We start from the raw sequence: 17,322 nt of genomic DNA, 5'->3' as shown, positions 1-17,322 counted from the left end.
TTACGAGCTCAGGTAACGAGTACCTAAGGTCTGTTTTTTTATTCCGTAGACTAAAATGACGTTTTATACCTAACACTATCCTGGGGATTACAAGCAACATTCCAGATAATCTTGATGCATTATTTCCTAACATAAATGGAAAGCATGCCTCGTCTACAGCTGCAGACATTTAACTGCTTTTATTTATTTTTACTTAAGGTGCCAACACACTAATTTCGCTAAGGATTCCTCCGTAATACTCGGCTTAGTTTTAAGCGCCGAAACCGGGGATCACAGCCTTATTGCCAGGGGCGCGAGACGCGAGGATGCGCACTTGCAGGGTTGCTACATCATCTTTTATATAATTTAATGTATACCTAGAGGAGTATTGTCGCGTCATGGTCGCGTCTTTTTGCACTTGCATACTTATCATCATCACTGCCATCATCGGTAATCACTATGGTGGACAGCTTGCTATTAAAATATTATTACAGATAATCTTTCTCTATGAAAAGTGACGTATCTGTCAGTGATGTAAGGTGCTTTTAATACACAACGCTGATTTTCGGAAACCAGAATGTTCAGAAAGGATTATTCTTCCAGTTCTTCCATCTTTTACTCCATACCAATACGTTCTTAACAGTCGTCAACACTTTCTACATATTACATTTCAGCATTATCTTATGCGTTATCTTTATATTGCTGTATATTATTGTTGATAGGTATGTTGTGCTGAGCCAATCATATTCAGCTAGAATTAAATTTTGGTGTGGTACGGATTACACACGTATATCCTACAACGAAATAAATAACTGCGTTACAGGTATCCTAATAGATCATATGTTATTTTTCGTAGGGTAGGTACATTACTTACACCTGTAGTCGTAGCACGGTACGCTTATCACCATGCCTGTCACGTTCTAACAAGTATGTGAGTGCGAAAGTGACGGACTTAGTGATAGGGGAAACCATGCTGCGCGGGCTAATACTGGTAATGCAAACGTAAAATTTTGCTGTATCTAGGTTTTGAGACTTAGATATATCACCAAGATCTGTCCTGTATATCTAACTTTACTTTGACTATCTCGAATACGTGTGGTTCCTTCCCCATTTACGTTACAGCAACCCTAGCTACACAAGGCCTCTTAACAAGATTACATTGGAGATAAAACGGGGCAAATAATAGCGCGCGAGTAAGCCCGGCCGAGCCCGGCTCTAAAACAAAATTAAAATTGGACGAAAACACCAAGTTTCGTTAAGATATACGCCAGCCTAGTCACTTTCATTGCGGCTCTGGCTTTACAGGGCCGAGAGGATTCTTTTTTTTTTATTACACACTGAAACCCAATTTTGATAAAAATCTATATAACATTGTCTTTGTCTTCTAGAGACTTCTGAAAATTACAAGAAGGCTTACGTATTACATTATTTCTCTAGGCTGTAGTCCTTACGCTATACCTACAGCTTTGCTAGGCGTCAATATCACTAGAAACACTCGAATATTTCTAGTGAATTTTAGGCTAGACAAGAGAGCGAAGAAAGCAATTTCATTGAAGTACTAATGCATACTAATAATCCTAAAAGCTTTAAAAAACAACACTAAGCAGTACCTATCGATCGAAAAACTCGCGCACTAACATTCTCGTATGAACACGGTTGCACAAAGAGTGGTATACTATACCTAAATAGTATACCTAGTACCGCCCCCATATCGATCCCCGTTTTGGAATTCAATTCGCAGAGTGGAATTACTGCGCCGTTTATCTTGCCCGGGTATCACCTGCGCCGATACGTGGCCGGAATGCTCACCCATCCTGATACCATCTGCACGAGGAATTATTTATTCGCTTTCCTGTTACGCATATCAAGTATTGAAAACTTGTTTTACCTATACCTATGTATACTGAAACAGTTGTGATACTCTGTCTGTATGTTAGTTATTCGAATTAAAATATAGAATATCAGAAAATACCGGGAAAACATAGTTTTCATAGTAGGTACAACATAAAAATTTACAACTCTACTTAATTATAATAATAATGTAGAGTTGTAAATTTGTTTGTTGGATTAATTTGTTTGAAAAAAAAAAATGGTATTTGTTTATTCAAGTAAGCTCAATTGAGTTGTGCAATAAATGAATTAATCAAATTGAGCCAACATTAAACCAACCACAAAAACTATCTTTAACATCAATAAATATCATATTTAATACTTACTCGTAGAATTACGAAGTATAATAATTATTGTGCATTTGGTGACACATTTTAAGGTAAATTGGTAAACCACAACTTCAATAAGGTGATACCTTTTAACGATATAGCGGCAAGCACAAAGTTAGTAAATATTATATGGAGAATAAAATACTCGTTTGGGCAGTCAGTATTATCTACCTACCTACACGTACAGTGATTTTAGGATCAATGTACGATTATGGCGCCGAGAGTCGGTTCATTTTGTCGTAAGTCGTAAGCCGTAAATGCCGTAATGCAGTGTATTCAACGCGGTAGAGCCAAAACTTGTTCTCGTGAGTAGGTACTTATCGTATTATAACTACTTTTGCATATTCGATATCCAAGTTTTAGTGCCTATCTGATGTTTAACGAAATTTAATACATTTTGGCCAGTACAGATTCAGGTGATTAAGATTCTTCGAATTTTTCTTTTGGAGTCGACACCTTACTTCTTTTTTTGTAATATGATCTAATCTAACCGAGTCTCACGCTTCTCGCCTGTAATGTAAGCCCTCAGCCTTGAATAGTTCCACGAATGAACATGTTGGGGAACATGGCGCGTACCGGGAAGTGTCAAAATATTTCACACAAAAAAACCTTCTGTAAATATGAGAGGCGGACCGCAATAGATGATATATCTCTATTTTTTACTGCCACCGTTCTTATCCTGTCTTTCAGCCGTAGCCAAAACACGCCTCGAGCTCGAGTCACGAATCGCAATATGGGCCTCGTGATAAATCTTCACGAATTCCAGTTTTATTTATTAAGTTGTAGGTGGTTTTACGAGGCCGCTGCGGGGGCCCCTCATTACGGCTCCGCCGACGTGATGAAAAAACTTTTACCAACGGAATCTTCCTTGCAACATTAATTACTCGTACATAAAGTCGAAAACTTTTCTCGCGCTTCCCTCCTTACCTCTGTATACCTACCTATGCACACGTTCCGCTTTGTACGATCTGAATTTTATGATTACGCTTTTGAAAGGGGACCTAGTTCCCTGATAAGAATATACTATGCATTATATATATAGAGGCAGCAGTAAAAAACTGAAGACATCACGTAGACCGGTCCACAGAGAGTTTTATGTCGGCAATTCGGAGCTTGCACAAAAGAAATGCGGACTTAGCAGAAAACGTGCCATCCCATAGATAAGTGGAAATTGCTATATACGTTCATTTTGGCCTTTGGTTAGATTTCATTATGGTTATTTGGTTTGGTTTGGTTAGGTTTGGTTAGGATTAATTCTACTTCATTTGTTTCTTTGGTATCTTTAAAATAATATATTTGAGGTACTTACTTTAAATTCAACCGAATTTAATTAGCCAAGGCACCGTAGTCCAATAATCACGGAGGGCGTATTTTGCAGTTAATTTATGCCACAATAACTCAGCTGGACAGCCAGTCAATAGGTAATTTAGACGTTCCGGCAACTTTGTAGTAATGAGAGCGCGCCTTTCCTGCACAGTTTATTGGCGCGATGAGGGACAAGCGAGTGGGTGTGCTGATGAGCTTGTAGGTTTTTCAAAGCATTCACTTCAATTCTTCATTTTCAATCCTATGACAATAAAAACAAGAGTCAAAATTGATAGCAATGGTTCATGCTGTAAATATATACAGTGTACATTCAAAACCTATTAACTGAAGTGACTCCAAGTTGATAATACTGTTGCCAATGGCGTTGTAATTATTGTAGGTACATATGTTGAATGATACCTCCAAATGCAATCTACATTTTTCATCGTGTTATTACTGAAGTGCGGTTGAGGATTATTGACTTAATTTGTTCACAGCTAAAAATCGATATTTGGTTGCACGTTTTATTCAAACCCGTTTTGAAACGGTCGCCAGGTGAAAAAGCTCATAATGTATACAAGATACTGCTACATGTGGCAGTTTGTTATGAAGTTTATTGAGAAACCAGCGGTGCTAGTTGCGGGGCTTATTGAGAGAAAAAATATAAGTCTCGAGTGTTATGTGTCATAATTTACAGATTGAATTGCTTCGCGTCCCTAAAATTATAATATTGTGAACGAAAACAGATACATTACAAGTAGTAATTGGATAGTTAGATATTTTACGTTTACGATACGTAGGTGGATGTACAGCGACGATAATCGCTTTGGGAAATATGGAACACAACGTCGGAATGTTATTAAAGAATTTTATTAAAGTTTCAGTCGTAAAGTAGATCATAGGGAACGATTCCACGGGTTAACTCCTTATAATGATGCTAGTGCTATCATTTGTCGAACACGTTTCAAGCCTTTATGGTTTGTTATTACTGGCGTTAGAGCTGATGAAGTCGGGTTGCCTTCATTCAATTTATGATAGGTGTGGAAAGGTGTTATTTTAATGTCCATAGTAATTGCTAAGCACAGCAGATGCGTAATTTTCTAAGAAAATGGTTTGTAAAATATTTGTATGTACAGCTTAGTATTTTTTCTTGCCGCGCCCCGTTTGCGTGTATCGTCTTCGTAGCGGGCTGTCACTAATTAGCGCGTATCAGATTGAAGAAAACTATTTATAATATGGTCAAAGTAAATCTAGCTAAACTTTTACCGCTGAAGGACCTGATAATTAAGTTTTATCAGTTAGGGCAGGTGAAATAAGAGTTGTGTGTTATTGCCAATATCGCAGGATAGGTACACGCGCAATATTATGAGAAATATCCTCTTTCGTGTTCCTATGACTACCGAGTAGATCTAAGTGGTTTGGCGCCACATGATCGCCACGAAATGTCGCTTATCTGCCCCTTTAATGCTACTTCATTTGCTTTAAAATATTTTCATACTCGTTTATGCCGCTTTATTAAAGATAAAAATACATTCGTTATCATTTATGTTTGTTTTTAGACGTTTATTTAAAAATCTCTGGTCATTTGAGGAGGTGGAGGTCGGCGGGGTGCAGGTGCGCTCGTAAAGTGAACGTTTTATGGAAATATAAGATCCTTGTCGGGCTCGGGCGCAGTACGTGGCGCCCTATTCGGAAAACGAAAACTCAACCTTTGCGTTCGATGCATACAACTTTTGAATTTTATATAGTGGTTCTAAAGTAAGCTATTGCGAAGATAAAAATGTACCATACTTACAATAAATAAAACAGATAGGTACATTCCAAATTCCATGAGTCCTTTTCTTCTTTAAGTAATTATTACTATTTATTGTTATTATTCAGAGCCCACTGTGTCCCACTGCTGGGCAAAGGCCTTCCCCCTCTTTTCTCACTCGTCTCTGTTGAGCGCTATATCTGGCCAGCCTCTCAAAAAGGAAGTACTTATAATACAAAAATTACATCCATGCCGAATGAAGTAACTTTGCTGTTTGTAAAAAACTGAATATGTATTTCATGGTTCATATCTTGGACTTTTACCGAATACGTACATGTAGATAAGAAAAGAGTACGTACTCTAGAGAAGTGATAATTAGGGACCTGCTACATATATAGGTATTATGTATGTATATCCTATAGTCCGATATCAAATAAAATCAGATATTAATTCCTATGATGATAATGCAGGATAACAAAGGGTTTTAAGTCAGGCCTGCTGCTGCATGGTGCTTATTTATTTTTTTATTTCTCAACGGTTAGGCTAAGTTCACAAGGCGTTAATTTATCTATATACCGTATACGGGGTTTTATCGAATACCGTAGTGACAGCAAAACTTGTATGGCAACGCTCATAATCGTTCACACGGCGTCTATGCGGGAAAGCAGTCTAGCCGTGTGAACGATTTTAAAAGTTGACATACAAATTTTGCTGTCACTACGGTATTAGATAAAATCCCGTATACGGTATACGGGAAAAATTAACGCTGTGTGAACCTAGCCTAACAGGCACACAGGTCGCTCCTGTAGGTATGTCGTAGCAACGTAATATTCACGTTACTTACATTAATTTGAAGCGAGTACGTTGTGAACTTTATCCTAAATACGACGTTTACTTATCTCGAGCAATCAAATTTGATAGCGATCGAATACGGAGGAATCTATTTATCCAAATAGCCGAGTTAACTTCCGAATTCTACATCGCGCTCAGAATCGATACTCGATGCCTATAAAACAGCATCGATTCACTAACACATAAAATGGATTCAAGTCTTCTGCTCTCTGTGTATAAAGCTAGAGAAGGGTTCCACTTTTATTGCAAGGAATTTGCATATAAAGTAACCATTGAAGAAAAGCGATCTCCGTTTGGCTTCGTGTTTTTTCGTATTCATTGTTGGGAAGGCCGCGTATTCGCGCACATTCCGTTTTATGGTTCATGATGCTTTCTTAGCCTTTAAATATATAAAAGCATCAACAGTTTTTTTCTGCTGCTTGATTTATTTTGAGAAAACACTTTTTTATGGTTTTTTGTTGCGAGTCAAAATTGTATCTAAATATTTAGTGTAATGATATGTTCGTTGTTATTAACTTCAATGTCTCATCGACTTTTCTTTTTTCAGGTTCATGGATAATTTGCAGTCGCAGCGATTATGGATACATAAGCTGGTAAAGTAAGCTTTACTTTTTACATAGGCGAGGCCCTAATACTTAAAGTTATGACGACGCGACGGGATAAGGCTTAAGACGCATATGAGATGTAAACAAAAAAAGGTATTGACCACGGGGCGTTTCCGAGGATTCCTAATAAAAATGGTATTTAATTGAAGTCGATAACGCGTCGTGGTGAGAGGGCTAATAAAGTGTCTTTATTATGATCGTGGTAGCCGAGCCGGCCTGCCGCGATAAACTAAACACTATCTGGGCCCGGCCGGGCCGTGTACCCATGTACCGTGTGCGGCGAAATAATGATCTCGGGGATTTTGTTGCGCATAAGTATCCGGAGAGCTTTTATTTTGGTTTGTTTTTATTTTAAAGCTTTCAATGGTGTCTTGTGTTTTCTTCTTGTCTTATGTTGATAATAAGCTCTTGTTTGTTTTTGGATTTGTAAGTATTTACCTACTTGTAAGTATTTTGTTCAGGCAGGCAGGTTGAATAAGAATACTCTTAATAACAAAAGACAAGTTGTGCGATACCAGGTACCCATCACCTTGGCGATATTTTTCTCGCCATGGAGTCGGGCCTCCCGTACGAATTTATGGGATAATGGATGATATGTATATGAAAATTTACTGTACACACAAATGATACCATATACTAAAGAAAATATGTCATCTTGCTGGGTATTTCAGCATGATGCAAGCACAAATCCAATCATGTAAACGCTTTTTTAAAGCGTAAAAAATTCAAGGTTTTTAATTGGCCTAGTCAAGGTACTGATCTTAAGTCCCCGGCAAGCTCGGTTCTCCATACAAAAGTAGTTATTACGCTCTCATTTTAAAACCACTAGCTAGATTGCTCTGAAACTTTGTACTTACAATAGGATAAGGTATATTCCTACGTCTGTAATTAGTTTATGTAGCTTCAGATACAATAGTAAAAAAAACACCGAATTTTAGTTTTTCGTACAAAACTTGTTTTGGCTCTATTTCCTTTGTTTTATAGACTAGAGCTATATAAACAAATTACAGACCTAGATTTACCTCATTTCATTGTATGTGCAAAGTTTCATTACAATCCAACACGTAGTTTTAAAATGAGTACGAAACTCCGTTTGTATGGGAAGGTGAAATTCAGCCGAGCTTGTCGGAGACGGGGACTCTTAATGCTATTGAGCTTTTAAAAAAAGAGTTGGATCGTCCAGTGAGGTGCAGAAATAATTCAAACAAGGGGTTTTTTTCCAAAGACTTCAGTCAGAATGGGCGAACATACTTTATGATCATATACAAAAGTTAGGGGAATCTATGCCGTCTCGATGTACTGCTGTGAGGAAGGCCAGAGGATATGCCATCAAAAATAATGATGCAATGTTTTATTTAACCGTCTTCCCAGTTCAGCAAAAGCATTTCATTAAAGTGTCAAAATACTTATGATTGACCTGTAGCGCAAATAAACAGTTTTAATTCTAAGTCTGTTGTTTAGTCTTAGTAATCTAAGTGGAAACGTAACAAATGAAGGGTGAATAAGATATAATCGTAACGTAATGATCAATTAAATACTCTATTCATTTATACCTAAAAGAATAAAAGTTCATAAACATATTGAAAGAGGTTCATTTGTAAAAATACTTTTGATCGCTACTGTACATACTTAATATAGGTACGTATATATTATCAATATTTAGCTCATTAGGTACCAATTAATGTCACAACGAGTTAAGTTGATTGCTCTCAACTTGTTTAGCATTAATGAGGCAATATTTTCCTAAAAATTTGAGCCGGTTTAGCGTGAGCATTGCCTAATTCTCAAATCTGATTTATCATAACCACTAAACTGATGCTATTCAGAATAACATAGATAAGACGTTTTACGGGCGTGTAATAAATAAAATTATATACTGCGTTATAATTTTAATAAGTACATATTACTCAAGTTCCAGTAGGTAATTTATGATATTTGCGTGACAAAGACCTTGAATGTAATAATTATACAAGTATCAAAAAATTATGTAAACACTAACGTAATGTAATCTATTGCAATTTGCGACAGTTTTATCCAAACTATGAAGCCGAGGAGCGTTTTAGTTCTTAATCGTTGGAATAAAATATCGCCCCCGCACGCTTCGTTTTTACCGGACTAACTTAGCTTGACTCAGCATATTTAACGTACTGACATTTTACACTTCTTCAGCGTATGGTGTAGTCGGTCTTTTAAAACTAAGCCTTTAGGACCAACATTAGCAGTTTTTAAATCCTTACATCGGTGTACCTTAAATCGCACAAAGTTGCACTTTTCGTCGGTAGTTCTAGAACGGTCGCAGTCACAAATGTCACAATGGCGTTTAAGTGATAGTTATGGCAGTTTTTATAGGCAGTTAGATTTATTTTTACTGCACTGTTTGTTTAATGCGTTCGCGAGGCAAGAGTTCGCGACAATTGCTCTCGTGTTGTAGGACTCATCTTGCTGCAATTTGATTCAGCAATGCTGTTAATAACGGAGTAATCAAAACAGAATATTACTAGTGGTTATGATGTCGTAGTAGATTTTCTTGATTGGGATGATGTGGTTTTGCACTCAAAAATAATTGTCTTCGGGTTTTATTTCATTAAAATATAACTTGGCTTATTTTATGTTATAGTTATTCGCTCTAGATTTAAAATATCTAATTTTAGATCTTTTGTTTTTAGGGTTCCGTATCCTAAGGGTAAATCGGGACCCTATTACTAAGACTCCATTGTCTGTCTGTCTGTCGTCAGGCTGTATCTCATGAACCGTGATAGCTAGACAGTTGAAAATTTCACAAATGATGTATTTCTGATAACAACAAATACTAAAAAGTACGGAACCCTCGGTGGGCGAGTCCGACTCGCACTTGTCCGGTTTTTTGTTAGAATGTTAGAGCTTTTTCCAAATATGCACCTATGGACATAAATAATTTAATACACTAAGCTAAGGTACCTCCTGCCTACATTTAGATGTCTGAAAAAAGTTAAACTAAAATACTGAATTAAAGATTAAGCTTTTCTAATGTTAAATTGTTGTCCTGACATTGATGTTTTTTCACCTGTGGATTTTTTTTACCTGATCTATTTCTAAAGTACTTCAAATTTAATAGGTAGGTACTTAATACTCGTATGTATAACGTACTTACATATACATTCAGTAAGTGGGTAAACAATCTTGTGCTGGGCGTTTATTATCTTGGAGGTTGGCGGAGTGGGCCTAATCAGGAGATATGGGCAATAAACTCACCGGTGGCTGCATGACCGAATTGACAACTCTACGGGACGTCATGTGATAGGGTAACAGTATTACTATATTTTCAAAGCACCTACTTAAATTAAATTATTGGGAGCTCATTTTGACTGTTCAAGTGAAATTGCTATTTAATATTAATTTTCATTACCTCTGTTTTTAAAAGTTACACAATTCAATGCTTTAGAATCATAAATTTAATCGTAACGTAATATGTATGTATATGTATAGTATGTCCCATATACAGACTCAACTTGTATTACACTTCACTTGATTGAAAAAAGAGGGTTTAAGTTAACCCTTCTACTACACACTAGGCAGGTATGCGATTATACTATTTGAGCTTTAAGCTTAGTTTTAGTATATACTTGTAAATGTACTACTTTTGTACCTTCTTGTTTGCATAAGATTTCAAAATAGAAATTGTTCCCCTCTGTGATTTTACTCAATAAATGGGGATTGGGGGAGTATTTCGTGTTAGCTCAGGCACAGACTGAAATAGATAAAATTGCCCTCGTTATTTCAAAACAAAGATCTCATCAAAAATGCACCATGTGACTCTCGGGATGTATCCAATAAATCAGTTTTACAGCACTCCCATGTCATTTCGGTCGTCGAACGGCATAAAATGATAATTTTACTGCGCTCCCCTTCCGTCTCCAGGCTTTACGACAATTGTGAAATGTATCGACAGTTCGGGTGTCACCTCTGAGGTGGACAAACCTTTAGACCCGCTGAAAATGTTAAATATCGCAATTTCCACGGCCACAAGGATCATATTCGCTTGGTTGTTGACTTTCCCATGGCAAACTGTTGGGTGGTTAATCAGAAGCATATGGTACCTTCCCGCCCCCGCGAAGTCTCCTCTGATATTTTAAGAGGCGCTCCTGAACGCATCAATCTTTCAGGTGACTTTAAAAGTAATGAATAATGGTTGTAGCGGGAAGATATTTCGAGAGCTCCACCGTAAATCTTCTAGAAAATCATTAAGGATTTTTTCATGAAGGCAAATAGGTGTACTTACCTATACATATGCCGGAGATAAAGCGCGTAGTAAATAGTTTGGTTTATAGGTACCTAATAGATATCGCGGTAACCGAAGACAATATTACCTAATAGATATTAGAAAAATGGTATCTAATAGGTAAAGTCTGCAGATATTATATTGTATGTCTATCTACCATTTTACCTATTGTGGTACAGAACAACAAATATACATATATAAATAATTTTCAAAATTTGACTCGTGAATAAAATAGGACCTGATAAATATTCCCTAGTTATAATTTATAATCCTATTGTAAAATCTGCTGACTGCTGACTATGGTTTTATAAAGGCAAGTCAGAGCTGAAGCTAGGAATTTTATACTGTCGGCGATAAAATACCTAATCTTATGTTTTATCGACGATCGCATTTATATTCAGTCTTCGCCTCACTGAAGAAGAATCAGCTGCAAAAAATATTTTTTAAAAATTCGTTTCAACTCTTTAAGTTAAACTTACCTACCTACCTACTTGCAAACTTAAACTCTTAATCGGAACTGCTACTTAACTACTTAAATAAAATTAGTTTAGTAAATATGCTCACGCTGTCTGATTAGGTTTTCATCGAATTACCTACTGTGATGTATCAAACACTATTGTTATTAAAATTTGTATATATAAATTATTGTTTGTATAATATGAGTAAACATTTCATTTTTCGGGTAAAACCGGACGTAATCGTGTAATAGAAAATGACAGTGTCTCGCTGATTGATTGATTTGCAATCCAACACCCAAAAAGTGCAGTCGTCTTTGCAGCCTTAAACTATATAGAGTAGTTAATACCACCACAACTGGTAGGTACAGTCCGTTAACTCTCAGAACGACATTCGTTTTTCGGGTAAAATCGGATGTAATCGCGTAATAGAAAATGACAGTCTCTTACTGATTTAGTTACAATCCAACACCCAAAGAGTGCAGTCGTCTTTTCGGCCTTAAACTATATAAGAGTAGTAAATACCACCATAACAATAATATCACAATTTTCCTATTGTATAATTTTACTATATGAATTGAAATATGTGACTGGTATTATCAACTCTATATAATTTCAAATTTGTTTTCGAATTTCAAATTCTGATTCTATTTTATTTAGATTATGACAAAAAGTCGCAAATAGTCATCAACCGAATATTAAGCATAATGTCATTAAATTAGGGCTTATTTTACATTGAGACAATATGTATCCTTAACTTTTTGCGGTAAGCTTAAAACTTTTTGTGAGTTAATAAGAAAGCAGAACAGCAGTATCACCTTCGCGTGTTACCGCCGATACCCGATGTATCTTTCTAAAATCCGAAGGTCATTCTCAGAGTTAACGGACTGTACCTTAGTAAGATTTTACCAAGTCTATTATTGCTAGTTAAATAAAAATATTCTGTTATGTAATTTTAAAGTAATTTAATAAACCAATTAATTTGCCCCTACAAATTGAACCACTTACAGAATCAAGCTCTTGATCTGGTTAATGTTTATGCTTGTGTATTTTTTTTATATAGGTAAAATATTCGTACGACGTCTGAGGAAAAACTACCTATTGTTTGACTTAAACATGAATTCTCATTAAATCAATCTATGAAATGAGTAAACGTTTGCTTAGAGCTGCTTCAAAACTTATCGTCTCATAAATAATCTAATTATCTGCCCGTGGCCAAAACATACCACAGTAAATTATGGCTAACCCCTTAGAATCCTTAGATGTTTATTGCTAGACAACAAAGGCGTCATTTCACACAATCAATGAGCCACGTTTGAAAATAAGGGACAGTCGTAATCGAACAATAAATTATGCAAATTATCTTGAACAAATGACAAAAAGACGGTTTCTCTGTGAATTCACTTTCGTTCTATTCAGAAGTAGGTACGATTTTATGGTTTCATAATAAATTACCAAAGGCCTCAAAGCTAGCTATTTGTGACCAATTGAAGGGTTCTGTCCTGTATAAGCACAAGACGATAGAGTTTTAGTTCTAGCTTTCTGGGGGCCTAGCCAAGATAACAATATCCCGTATAGGTCTATATCCCGGTCAATATGAATCTAAGATAACAATCAATAAGAAAATAATGTATACAAATATCACGTGACTTTTCGTAGCATCTGTCATTCCGATAAGTACATTTTTTATTTTCTTTTGGCTTTTGTCGATGTTTGATTGTTTCTTCAAACAAAAACATCACTTCTGACACTGACATATCTAATTCATATCGTATCTAGACGTAATATTTGACGTAGATATCTTAAAGTTCGAATCGGGCCGTTAATGGGCACAATATGAGCGTTTGGTTTCCTATTCAGGTAACTATGTACGTCAAATACTCGTAGAAATAAGTCTTAATAATACCTGTCGGTCGGTAGGTACATGTCCGTCATACAGTATCTAAATTCGATTACATACCTACATATCTCGTATCAAGGCTATAGGTACCTATTATGGGAAATTGTATCAGTAGAAGATATATATAGGTACTGTGCCCTATAATATTAAAATAGTTGCTTTTGCTCCCACTGTGTAAGTAGGTACCTAAGGGCATAGCCCTCTATCACTCAAAGGTCTCAGACTTGTAGCATGTTATTTTACGCTCCCCTTGGCTCTACAGTAGCTCACTTAGAAGATGCACTCCCTAGTCTGTAAAACCTATGTTTTAGATGCTATCTCAGTGACCCACTTCACGATAAGATTGCGGGCCGTTCAGGAGCGGAACCGCTTCAGTTTACACGTCGGAAATGAACCGGCCATTAACGGCTGCGACAATCGCGGTTTACAGCTACGTTTCACTTTTACTGCTATAAACCTTCTCTATAAAGCTTTATACGTCGCGCACATCATCCAAACACTTCTTCACTGTGGTTTGATTTGTTAGGCAATGGCTACTTGTTACATTTATAGCCAACCAGCACTAAATTGGTATCATTGGTATCACTTTTTGCGTTGTGATATGTTATAGTGCAGATTATTTTTTAAGTAGTTATGTTCATTCACCAAGTTGAATACAAATATAGTTCAATATTCATAATACTGATGTCGGTATTTAGACATGTCTATTTATCGTCTCTGTTAAGTAACTATAGAGTAACTTATACTAGAGCGGTACTGTCATAGTAAATTTTGTAACCCCAGTAAATTCACTGCCATCTGTCGACACACTTTAAAACTAAAAATAAATATTTATAAAAATACGATAAAATGTATTTAAATATGGATAAATGATTTTTTTTATTTGCATTAATTATTTTTATGATTTTGACCCATGTTCTTTCACTGATATGCGTTAAAATTGTTAAATAACAAACGAAACCGTCAATGCCATCTATACGACAGTAAGCCAAAGCTAGTAGCGCCCTCTGAACGAGAATCAAATTTTCTTGATTTTCGAGGCACGTTTTTTCCTTAGACTGTATCCATCTATTACGGAGTTATATCTATCTTTGGTACTTATTTTATTTCCTAATATTATTTTATTATACATAATAACGACTTAAATTGCCTATTTTTATTTATTTAATAATCTAGCACTTTAACCTGTCCCAGATTTATTTACAGCAAAATTGTGAGTTAATGAGTAGTTATATAATCACTACTAGGTAATATAATTAGGTTTATATTAGGTACGTACTTATTATTGAACATAGGCAAAGTGCTTTTCTTACAACCACCATTTATATACCTACCTAATAACACCTTTAGAGCCATTCCATCGTCTAGGAACTCGAAATTACATACAATCTCACCTTGCAAATTAGACCCTTCCAGGAACCTATTTACGATAGAAGCGGGTCCTAATGATGGGGATTGAGACGTAAAGATAGTCTCTCATCACTGTCTAATGCCTCATGCATCTATGGAGGAGTTTCATTAGGGCGATAGGACGTTAATGGGTTCCCCAAAACTAATGAGCGCAGGGCTATCAAGTGGTTAGGGATGCTCGAAATTCATTATGGTTCGTTCGTGCTTAGGTATCTAAATTATTTTCTTGTACCTATATAGTTTTGTTCGTTGTGCATATATAGAGCAGCAAAACTTGGGATTTAAACTTTTTGAACGCAAGTAGCTTAAGAATAGGTAATGGACCTATCCGAAATGGGGTCCCTTTGTTTGTCATAATTATTCAGTCATAATACTCATAGTCATAATTCTGAAACCGTTAACTTTCCAGGATTGTCCTCAGGTTATTCTATAGATAGGTTAGGTTAGGTTAGGTTTGTTTTATGGCAATCCTGAAAAGTTACGCGTCTCTGAGAAAAACCAAATTATAACTGACGAAAATGTGGACAAACAATACATTATGACTTAAAACTATATGGGAAACAATAGAGACCCATTTGAAAATAATATCAAAAATCTATTCAATGTGCGTGACCTATATATGCATGACGTGACAACATATAAGTATATATTCGTGAAAGCAGAAAACACAGATATTAAAATAAAAATACCTAGGTATTATACTCGTCTGGCGAGGCTGCGGAAGAGTGCTCCAGTGTTCCTGTGGCCTAGCCTTATAGCCCTGAGGCGGTCAAGAGGGGTTTTTAGTGGGTAAACCGTGGGTCCCATGAGCCTATACGGGAGTCCCACATAACCATCCCAGGCCCGTCCCCGCGCCTGGGTGGTATGCGAAAAGCATTTTCCCCTCTATAAAAAAAAAAAAAAAAAAGGTATTATACTCGTATTTAATATTAGATATTGTATTATACACTTAATAGTGTAAGCTGGTTTACACCTACCTACATCTAAAGCCTGAAACCTCAATAACTGAACAAATTTCAATGACAATTGCATCTGACGTTGCTATTTTACAGCTTTTTAAATGATCGTCCACAAATGCGTTACGTCACGCCGCTAGGGTTGTACTACAAAAACCGGTCGGGTCACGCACACAGCGCCAGTATGGATTAGCGCGCCTGCTGTGCGGGCGAACGTCACAAAATGGCGGCCGTAAAAGCAAGTTTAGTGAAGAGTGAGTTACGGTCGGATGGGGGCAGCGGGGTGGGCCCCAGCCAATGGCGTCTCGCTGAGCGAGCACGCCGCCCGCCAACTCTGCTCTTTCTTTTATAGTCGTCGTTGTTTTTCTCTGGCGCGCTTTTTCCTGATTTTTTTGCGGAAAAGTGTTTTGTTTGCTTTGTAAAGAACGCAGCGACAATGTATATTTAAGCGTTTTCCCCTGTCTACTGAGTGTACACTCACCTACCTATGAAATAAATTTTGCGAAGAAGACACTATTATTTAATGATCTGGATAACCAGTAACTACTACAATTCTACATTCCTATATATCCTCTAGCTGTCCAAAGGCCTATAAAAAGTCTCACATTCCATTAAATTTAAAATATTTATTTTGTCAAACAAAATTTCATTTGTCTTGGCAAGTTTCGTCGTGTGGGCTAGAGGATATAGGATATTAGATTATTTATTTTAGTAAATTGATATAATATTATTTCATATAGGTAAATAAAATACATTAGTTTATTAGGTAGGTACTTATATAGTTTTTGGTCGTTTACTTAACATATTCATAATATAAATACCTACTTAGGTAATACTAATTTGTAGGTACTTACTATTAGAATTAGGTAGGTACCTGTATTTAAACCAGTCCTGCGTGTAATTTGCCCCTGAACTGTTTGGCAGAAACATTCTAAAAATTTTAGAAAGTAGGACCAAATTTTTGTCATACCTACGTAATTAAATATTGACCGCGCACACCTGAAAATATTTGTCTATAGGAACGGCGTCATGCGTGATAATCCTAAATAACTGTAAATTCCATTTGGTTACTGAATCCAGGCACGCATGTCGATAAGCGACAGCCTTGTGCTAGAGCCCTCCTGCCTACCTACCTACAGTTGCTTTCATATCTACATAAATATGTAGGACGTGTCATACATACCTAACTACCTACCGAGGCATTTCTTGCATAAATAATACCTTCTAAATTTTAGCATTCTCAAATTATTCTACTTTGTTATATACTTATAATAATAGGTAACAGCATAATCCAAGTTATTATTTACGACCTACACATAAATAGGTACAAAAATCCTATTCACATTCACCCACAAAGTGACTAACGTAGGTAGCTCAAAGTAAAGGAAGGAAAACAAGCGGTTTTATGGAAAAGATCGATTTGCAGGTGCTCACTTAACTCTTACTGAATCTAACTGTTGTATAAGGTAGTATCTTATTAAAATGCTTCATAGATTCTAACAGAAAAATACATTTATTACATCTACCTAATAATCTCGTTACCGCACTACGGAAGTTTAATTACACCTACCGAGGTTTCTTGCTTCTACCAATATTTCAAACTCATGAATAGTTTATTTTAGTATAGGTA

At 36.3% G+C, this 17,322-nt stretch overlaps 1 protein-coding gene across 1 annotated transcript in view; it reads left to right on the top strand.

The window, feature by feature from the left end:
• The window catches only part of LOC134750398 (homeobox protein abdominal-B), a 130,760-nt gene that overhangs the window by 36,254 nt on the left and 77,184 nt on the right, over positions 1–17,322 (top strand). The window contains exon 2 of the mRNA XM_063685579.1: positions 6,656–6,701. The gene's annotated coding sequence lies outside the window, so the exon portion shown is untranslated. The remainder of the gene's footprint in view (positions 1–6,655; positions 6,702–17,322) is intronic.

The sequence above is a fragment of the Cydia strobilella genome, chromosome 2 (assembly GCF_947568885.1).
Source record: "Cydia strobilella chromosome 2, ilCydStro3.1, whole genome shotgun sequence".
Classification (NCBI taxonomy): Eukaryota; Metazoa; Arthropoda; class Insecta; order Lepidoptera; family Tortricidae; genus Cydia; species Cydia strobilella.
Note: the sequence above shows the minus strand (reverse complement) of the source record. Positions and strands in the feature narration are given on the sequence as shown.